The following is a 10,633-nucleotide window of genomic DNA, read 5'->3' as shown; positions in this document are numbered from 1 at the left end:
ATAACAAGCAGTGAGATTGAAATGGTAATTTAAAAATTACCAACAAAAAAAAGTCCAGGACCGGATGGATTCACAGCAGAATTCTACCTGACATTCAAAGAATAATTGCTACCAATCCTTTTGACACTATTCCACAAGATAGAGAAATAGATAGCTTAAAGAAATAGACAAGAAAGAAGGAACCCTCCCTAAATCATTCTAAGAAGCCAGCATCACCCTAATGCCAATAACAGGAAAGGACACAACCAAAAAAAAAACAAAAAACAAAAAACTATAGACTGATATCCTTGATGAACATAGATGGTAAAATCCTTAACAAAATACTGGTTAACTGAATCCAACAACATATAGAAAAGGTAATCCACCATGATAAGTGGGTTTCATACCAGGGATTCAGGGGTGGTTTAGCCTACACAAGTCAATAAATGTGATACACCACATAAACAGATTAAAAAAAAATCACATGATCATCTCAATAGATGGAGAAAAAACATTCAACAAAATCCAACATCGTTTTATGATTAAAGCTCCCAGCACAATAGACATACAAGGGATATACCTTAATGTAGTAAAAACCATCTATGACAGACCCACAGCCAACATAATACTGAATGGGGAAAAGTTGAAAGCATTCCTGCTGAGAACTGGAACAAGACAAGTATGCCCACTCTCACCACTCCTCTTCAACATAGTACTGGAAGTCCTAGCCAGAGCAATCAGACAAAAGAAAGAAATAAAGGGCATCCAAATCAACAAAGAAGAAGACAAACTGTCACTGTTTGCTGATGATATGATCATTTACCTTGAAAACCCTAAAGACTCCTCCAGAATACTCCTAGAACTGATAAAATAATTCAGCAAAGTTTCCAGATACAAGAATAATGTATGCAAATCAGTAGCTCTTCTATACACCAACCGTGGCCAGGTGGAGAACAAAATCATGAACTCAACTCATTTTACAATAGCTTCAGAAAAATATAATACTTAGGAATATACCCAACCAAGGAGTCAAAAGAGCTCTACAAGGAAAACTACAAAACACCGCTAAAGGAAATCATAGATGACACAAACAAATGGAAACACATCCCATGCTCATGGATGGGTAGAATCAATATTGTGAAAATGACCATACTGCCAAAAGCAGTCTACAAATTCAATGCAATCCCCATCAAATATCACCATCATTCTTCATATAATTAGGAAAAACAAATCTAAAATTCATATGGAACCAAAAAAGAGCCCACATAGCTAAAGCAAGACTAAGCAAAAAGAACCAATCTGGAGGCATCACACTATCTGATTTCAAACTATACTGTAAGGCCATGGTCACTGAAATAGCATGGTACTGGTATAAAAATAGGTATATAGACCAATGGAACAGAATAGAGAACCCAGAAATAAACCCAAATACTTACAGCCAACTGATCTTCGACAAAACAAATAAAAACATAAAGTGGGAAAAGGACATCCTTTTCAATGAATGGTGCTGGCATAATTGGCTAGCCATATATAGGAGAATGAAACTGGATCCTCATCTCTCACTTTATACAAAACTCAACTCAAGATGGATTAAAGACTTAAACCTAAGACCTGAAACTATAAACATTCTAGAAGATAACATTGGAAAAACCCTACTAGACATTGTCTTAGACAAGGATTTCATGACCAAGAACCCAAAAATAAATGCAATAAAAACAAAGATAAATAGTTGGTACCTAATTAAACTAAAGAACTTTTGCATGATAAAAGGAACGTCAGCAGAGTAAAAAGACAATCCACAGTGTGGGAGAAAATCTTCACAATCTATACATCTGACAAAGGACTAATATCCAGAATCTGCAATGAACTCAAATAAATCAGTAAGAAAAAAAATCTCATCAAAAAGTGGACTAAGGACATGAATGGAAAATTATCAAAAGAAGATATACGAATTGCCAATAAACATATTTAAAAAAACTCAACATCACTAATGATCAGGGAAATGCAAATCAAAACCACAATGTGATACCACCTTACTCCTGCAAGAATGGCCGTAATCAAAAAATTAAAAAAAACAAACAGTAGATGTTGGCGTGAATAATAGACGTGGTGAACAGGGAACACTTCTACACTGCTGGTGGGAATGTAAACTAGAGCAGCCACTATGAAAAAGAGTGTGGAGATACCTTAAAGAACTAAAAGTAGAACTACTATTTGATCCAGCAATCCCACCACTGGGTATCTACCCAGAGGAAAAGAAGTCATTTGAAAAAGACACTTGCACATGCGTATTTGTAGCAGCACAATTCGCAATTGTAAAATCGTGGAGCCAATCCAAATGCCCAAATGAGTGGATAAAGAAACTGTGGTAGGTATATATATGATGGAATACTACTCAGCCACAAAAACGAATGAATTAACAGCATTTGCAGTGACCTGGTTGAGACTGAGACTATTACTGTAAGTGAAACAATGCAGGAATGGAAAACCAAACATTGTATGTTCTCACTGATATTTGGGAGCTAAGCTATGAGGATGCAAAGACATAAGAATGATACAACGGATTTTGGGGACTTGCAGGGAAGAATGTGAGGGGGGCAAGGGATAAAAGACTACAAATATGGTGCAGTGTTTACTGCTTTGGGTGCACCAAAATCTCACAAATCACCACTAAAGACTTACTCGTGTAACCAAATACCACCTATACCCCAATAACTTATGGAAAAAAAATTATAATGCAGTCACAAGTATTATCAGCAGAATCAACCAAGCTGAGGAAAGAATTTCAGAGGTGAAATACTGGTTCTCCAAAATAATTGAGTCAGACAAAAGTAAAGAAAAAAGAATAAAGACAAATGAACCAAACATCTGAGAAATATGGAATGATGTAAAGAGACCAAGTGTATGATTCATTGGCAAGCCTGAAAGAGAGGGAGAGAAAGCAAGCAACTTGGAAAACATATTGAGGATGTCATTGACAAGAATTTATCCAACCTCTCTAGAGAAACTGACATTCAAATTTGGGAAATGCAGAGAACCTCTGTGAGATACTACACAAGATGATCATCCTCAAAATAAACAGTCATTAGATTCTCCTAGATACAAATGAAAGAAAAAGTGTCAAAGGCAGCTAAGAGAATGGGCAGGCAACCCACAAAGGGAACCCCATCAGCCTAAGGTGTATGTTTCAGCAGAAACTCTACATCAGAATATATTGATGACCCATTTTCAGCATTATTAAAGAAAGCAAATTCCAATCAAGATTTTAATATCCAGCCAAAGTAAGCCTTAGAAGTGTAGGAGAAATAAGATCCCTTTCAGGCAAGCAAATACCATAGAAATTTGTAACCACCAGATCTGTCTTAAAAGAGGTCCTTAAGGGAGTGCTAAATATGGAAAGGAAAGACCATTACTGGCTACCACAAAAATATGCTTAACTACATAGACCACTGACACTATGAAGCAACCGCACAATCAAGTCTGTGTAATAACCAGCTAATATGATAATAGGATCAAATCCGCACATATCAGTATTAACCTTCAGTGTAAATGGCTAAATGTTCCAATTAAAAAGCACAGGATGGCAAGTTGGATAAAGAAGCAAGACAAAAAAAAGAAAAGAAAATTTCAGCAATATCCCTGATGAATATTGTTGCAAAAACCCTCAATAAAATACTGGTAAATTGAATCCAGCAGCACATCAAAAAGCTTATCTACCACAATCATGTCCACTTCATCCCTGGGATACAAGGCTGGTTCAACATACACAGATCAATAAACGTAATCTGTCACATAAACAAAACCAATGAAGAAAACCACACGATTATCTCAATAGATGTAGAAAAGGCCTTGGATAAAATTCAACACCCCCTCATGTTATAAAACACTCAATAAACTAGGTATTGATGGAACATGTCTCAAAAAAAAAGAGCTATTTATGACAAGCCTGTAACCAATATCATACTGAATGGACAAAAGCTGGAAGCATTCCCTTTGAAAACCCACACAAGACAAGGATGCCCTCTCTCACCATTCCTATTCAACATAGTATTGGAAGTTCTGGCCAGAGAAATCGGGCAAGAGTAAGAAATAAAGGGTATGCAAATAGAAAGAGAGGAAGTCAAATTGTCTCTGTTTTCTGATGACATGATTGTATATTTAGAAAACCCCATCGTTTCAGCCCAAAAGACTCCATAAGCTGATAAGCAACTTCAGCAAAGTCTCAGGTTACAAAATCAATGTGCAGAAAATCACAAGGATTCCTACACACCCATTGCAGACAAACAGAAAGTCAAGTCACGAGTGAACTGCAATTCACAATTGCTACAAAGGGAATAAAATACGTTGGAATCCAACTTACAAAGGATGTTAAGGACCTCTTCAAGGAGAACTACAAACCACTGCTCAAGGAAATAAGAGAGGACACAAACAAATGGAAAAACATTCCATGCTCTTGGATAGGAAGAATCAATTTTGTGAAAATGGCCATATTGCCCAAAGTAATTTATAGATTTAATGCCATCCCTATCAAGCTACCATTGACTTTCTTCACAGAATTAGAAAAAACGACTTTAAATTTCATATGGAACCAAAAAGAGACCATATAGCCAAGACAATCCTAAGCAAAAAGAAGAAAGCTGGAAGCATCACACTACCTGACTTCAAACTATACTACAATGCTACAGTAACCAAAACAGCATGGTACTGGTACCAAAACAGATCTACAGACCAATAGAACAGAACAGAGGCCTCAGAAATAACACCACACACCTGCAACCATCTGATCTTCAACAAACCTGACAAAAACAAGTAATGGCAAAAGGACTCCCTGTTTAATAAGTGGTGTTGGGAAAACTGGCTAGCCATATGCAGAAAACTGAAACTGGACCCCTTCCTTACACTGTATACAAAAATTAGCTCAAGGAGGATTAAAGACTTAAATGTTAGACCTAAAACCGAAAAAACCCTAGAAGAAAACCTAGGCAATACTATTCAGGACATAGGCATGGGCAAAGACTTCATGACAAAAACACCAAAAGCAATTGCAACAAAAGCCGAAATTGACAAATAAGATCTAATTAAACTAAGGCACTTCTTCACAGCAAAAGAAACTATCGTCAGAGTGAACAGGCAACTTACAGAATCAGAGAAAAATTTTGCAACCTACCCATCTGACAAAGGTCTAATATCCAGAATCTACAAGAAACTTAAAGAAATTTACAGGAAAAAAATGAACAACCTCATCAAAAAGTGGGCAAAGGATATGAACAGACACTTCTCAAAAGAAGACATTTATGCAGCCAACAAACATGAAAAAAAGCTCATTATCACTGGTCATTAGAGAAATGCAAATCAAAACCACAATGAGATACCATCTCATGCCAGTTAGAATGGCGATCATTGAAAAGTCAGGAAACAACAGATGCTGGAGAGGATGTGGAGAAATAGGAACACTTTTACACTCTTGGTGGGAGTGTAAATTAATTCACAATTAATTACAATTAATTCAGTGTAATTAATTGTGAAAGACAGTGTGGCGATTCCTCAAGGATCTAGAACTGGAGATATTTTTTATTATACTTTAAGTTTTGGGGTACATGTGCAGAATGTGGGGGTTTGTTACATAGGTATACATGTGCCATGGTGTTTTGCTGCACCCATCAACCTGTCATCTATGTTTTAAGCCCTGCATGCATTAGGTATTTCTCCTAATGCTATCCCTCCCTACCCCACCATCCCCCGACAGGCCCAAATGTCATTTGATCCAGCAATCCCGTTACTGGGTATACACCCAAAAGATTATAAATTATTCTACTATAAAGACACATGCACATGTATGTTTATTGCAGCACTATTTACAATAGCAAAGACTTGGGACCCACCCAAATGCCCATCAATGATAGACTGGAAAAAGAAAATGTGGCACATATATACCATGGAATACTATGCAGCCATAAAAAAGAATGAGTTTATGTCCTTTGTAGGGACATGGATGGAGTTGGAAACCATCATTTTCAGCAAACTAACACAGAAAACCAAACACCACATTTTCTCACTCATAAGTGGGAGTTGAACAATGAGAACACATGAACACAGGGAGGGGAACATCACACACTGGGACCTGTCAGGGAGTGGGGGCGGGGGGGGGGCAAGGAGAGAGAGCATTAGGAGAAATACCTAATGCATGCGAGGCTTAAAACATAGATGACAGGTTAATGGGTGCAGCAAACCACCATGGCACATTTATACCTATATAACAAACCCCCACGTTCTGCACATGTACCTCGGAACTTAAAGTATAATAAAAAAGTAATTTTATTTATAATAGTTGCAAATAAGGCCAGGCATGGTGGCTCATTCCTGTAATCCCAGCACTTTGGGAGGCTGAGTTGGGCAGATCACCTGAGGTCAGGAGTTCAAGACTAGCCTGGCCAAAATGACAAAACCCCATCTCTACTAAAAATACAAAAATTAGCTGGGTGTAGTGGCATGTGCCTGTATTCCCAGCTACTTTGGAGGCTGAGGTAAGAGAACTACTTGAACTCGGGAGGCGGAGGTTGCAGTGAGCCGAGATTGCACCACAGCACTCCAGCCTTAGGGACAGAGACTTTGTCACACACACACACACACACACACACACACACACACACACACACACACACAGTTGCAAATAAAATAAAATACCTAGAAATAAACTTAATCAAAGAAGTGAAAGATCCCTACAATGAAACTATAAAACATTAGTGCAAGAATGGAAGAGGACACAAATGGAAATATACTTTACATTTATAGATTGGAAGAATAAATATTGTTAAAATGTCCATACCACCCAAAGCAATCTAGAAATTCAGTGTAATCTCTATCAAAATATCAATGACGTTCTTCACGGAAATAGGAAAAATAATTCTAAAATTTATGTGGAACCACACGAGACCCAGAATAGACAAAGTTATCCTGAACAGAAAGAACAAAACTGGAAGAGTCGCATTACCTGACTCAGTATGCTACTGGCATAAAAGCAACAACATAGATCAATAGAACAGAAGAGAGAATTCAGAAATAAAGTTATATATGCACAGTGAACTCACTTTTAACAAAGGTGCCAAGAACATACACTGGGGAAAGGAGAGTGTCTTCAATAAATGGTGCTGAGGAAATTGGATACCCATATGGAGAATAATAAAATTAGACCCTCATCTCTCACCATATGCAAAAATAAAAAATGTATTAAATACTTAAATCTAAGACCTACAATTATGAAACTACTAAAAAAAAAATTGGGGAAACCATCTAGGACATTTTGAAAGATTTCTGGGCAAAGATTTCTCAAGTAATACCCTAAGCACAAGCAACCAAAGCAAAAGTGGACAAATGGGATCCACATCTAGTTAAAAAGCTTCTGCACCACAAAGGAAACAATCAACAAAGTGAAGAGACAAACCACAGAATGAGAGAAAATATTTGCAAACTCTCCATCTGATAAGGGATTAATAACTAAACTATGTAAGTAGGTTAGACAACTCAATAGAAAAAAAATCTAATAATCCAATTAAAATATGGGCAAAAGATCTGAACAGGCATTTCTCAAAAGAAGACATACAAATGACAAACAGGTATATGAAAAGGTGCTTACCATCATTGATCATCAGATGCAAATGAAATGCAAATCAAAAATACAACAAGAAATCATCTGAGTTAAAATAGCTTTTATCCTAAAGCAGGAAATAACAAAAGGCAAGGATGTAGAGAAAAGGGAACAGTAGTATGCTGTTGGTGGGTGTGTAAGGGCAAGAGATCTGAATAGGCGTTTGTCAAAAGAAGACATACAAATGGCAAACAAGTATATGAAAAGGTGCTTACTATCATTGTTCATCTTAGAAATGCAAATCAAAAATATAAGGAGATATCATCTCACTGAGTTAAAATAGCTTTTATCCAAAAGCAGGAAATAACAAACAAAAGGCAAGGATATAGAGAAAAGGGAACAGTAGTACACTCTTGGTGGGATTGTAAATTACAGCTACTGTGGAGAACAGCATGAAAGTTTTTCAAAAAACTAAAAATAGAGCTACTACATGATCCAGCAATCCACTTCTAGGTAGATACCCAAAATAAAGTAAGTCAGTATATTGAAGAGATATCTGCACTCCAATGTTTATTGCAGCAGTATTCACAGTAGCCAAATTTGGAAGCAACCTAAGTGTCCATTAAGAGATGAATGGATAAAGAAAATGTACCTACACACAATGGAGTTATAGAAAAGAATGAGATCCTGTCATTTGCAGCAACATGGATGGAACTGGAGGACATCATATTAAGTAAAGTAAGTCAGGCAGAGAAAGATAATCTTCACGTGTTCTCATTCATTTGTGAGATCTAAAAATTAAAACAATTGAACTCATGGAGATAGAAAGTAGAATGATGGTTACCAGAGGCTGGGAAGGGTAATGGAGGGTAGAGGGTAAGTGGAGATGGTTAATGGGCACAAAAATATAGTTAAATACAGTGAATAAGATTTAGTATTTGGTAGCACAATAGGGCAACTGCAGTCAACAGTAATTTATTGTGCATTTGAAAATAAGTAAAATAGTATAATTGGATTGCATGTAACACAAATGATGAATGCTTGAGGTGATGGATACCTGATTATTTTGATATGATTATCATACATTGTATGCCTATATCAAAATATCTCATGTATCCCATAAATATATGTATACCTACTATGTACCCACAAAATTTTTTTTTTTTTTTTTTTTGAGACGGAGTCTCGCTCTGTCGCCCAGGCTGGAGTGCAGTGGCCGGATCTCAGCTCACTGCAAGCTCCGCCTCCCAGGTTTATGCCATTCTCCTGCCTCAGCCTCCCGAGTAGCTGGGACTACAGGCGCCCGCCACCTCGCCCGGCTAGTTTTTTTTTTTTGTATTTTTTAGTAGAGATGGGGTTTCACCGTGCTAGCCAGGATGGTCTCGATCTCCTGACCTCGTGATCCGCCCGTCTCGGCCTCCCAAAGTGCTGGGATTACAGGCGTGAGCCACCGCGCCCGGCCGTACCCACAAAATTTTAAAAAAAATTTTCCCAAAGAAAAACTTAGAAACGTAGTTATCTTGCAGAAAAATTGTTGATTTATATGTGAGAGAATTGGTCGACCAAGTTAAGGAAAAAGGTAAAAAAACAAATTTTATAAAGGAAGGAGAGAGGACAGAGAAAACTTGATGTTCCAAGTGAATCTTGTTGGCATCTTTTTGTGTAAACTGATTTTCTCTCAAAGAACAAAAAGGAGTGTCTGGTAATTTTATCCTTGAGTGGGCAGGGATATGAAAGAAAAGTTTCAGTTGTTTATGGGTTCTTCAGAAAACTTGAGAATTTAGGTGTCTAAACGTCTGGCTAAAACTATTTTAAGGTCTGTGTGTCCTTCTATCAGTACCTCTCCCATAGTTAGACTAGGTCTGCACTGTTTTCTTATTATATATTTTTTTCTTAGCCTGTTAGTTATGCCTGGCTCCTTTAGACAGGAGCTACAGGAGGTAGCCGCATAAGCTGGTTGTGAGACTGGGGGCAAGGTGGCAAAGTGTATCAGAGAAATGGACAAAGGCATTCTCTCTGTGTATGTCTGTGGAAGTTCAATGAGGCCTGAAGGTATGGAATCTTATGGAGTTTGCAGCTTTTTAGGGGCATTTGGGGAAGCACTTCAAGCAGGAAAGCATGACACTGGTGGGAAGGAAATACCATCTTCAAGTGGCTTGTGGAAAACAAATATACACATATTGTTTGAGGCTAACTAGAAAAATGAGTTTGTTTGTTGCTTTTCATTCAGTCCCTGCACCTATTGGGTATTATTGTAACTCTGACAATTTTACTTTATCTTGGTTTACTGAAGTGTAAGTTCAATAAAGGCAGCTTTTTGGAAGTGCTTTTATAAAACCACGAAACGTAATTTGGAGACTTGAGATCTAAGTGCTACTTTGGTGTGGATTATTTGCGTAATAGATTCATCTGCAAAATGTGACCACTGCCCTACATATCACTTCTAGTGTGATATTATGGGAATGAAAATTTGGGTATGATTCTTACAGAAGCATATTCCTTCTAATGGTAGAACTTCATTCATATTTTTACTATTCTTTTTTCAGCCTTTTCATCTACTTGCTTAAATTATAAAGATACAAATATTTTCCTTCCAGGCCAGGAGGGCACTTCTTTTTAATTCTTTTTCCTTTGTCAGGATATATCAGCACAACTTCTCTGCTCCAACTAGTCTCCATTGCAAAGCATCTTCTAATGTCTTTGGAAGAAGGATCTGTGGTCAATAATTTCTGTTTCCTGATCTTCCTTTGACATGGCTTGATCACCACCTAAGTTGATAATTCCATATTAATAATAGTGATTCTCATGATTGAACAAAGTGTGTTTTTTTGTTTTTTTTTTCCTGAATGTGATTGTGGGACAGTGATTATGTTGGAGAAAAATATAGGCCTTGGTTAAATTTTGTCTTTCATTATTTATTACTTGTTATTTTGAATGTACTGTATCTGCTCTATGTTCATATAGCTTTCCAGCGATATAGAAGACATCTAATTCTGGCCATGGGGAAGTATGTAATTTGGGTTTATGACAAATAAGCATACAAGAGACAAACAGTATTAAATGATCAAT

The sequence above is a fragment of the Macaca fascicularis genome, chromosome 1 (assembly GCF_037993035.2).
Source record: "Macaca fascicularis isolate 582-1 chromosome 1, T2T-MFA8v1.1".
NCBI classification, from domain to species: Eukaryota; Metazoa; Chordata; class Mammalia; order Primates; family Cercopithecidae; genus Macaca; species Macaca fascicularis.
The sequence above is the reverse complement of the archived record's forward strand: the minus strand, read 5'-3'. Positions refer to the sequence as shown.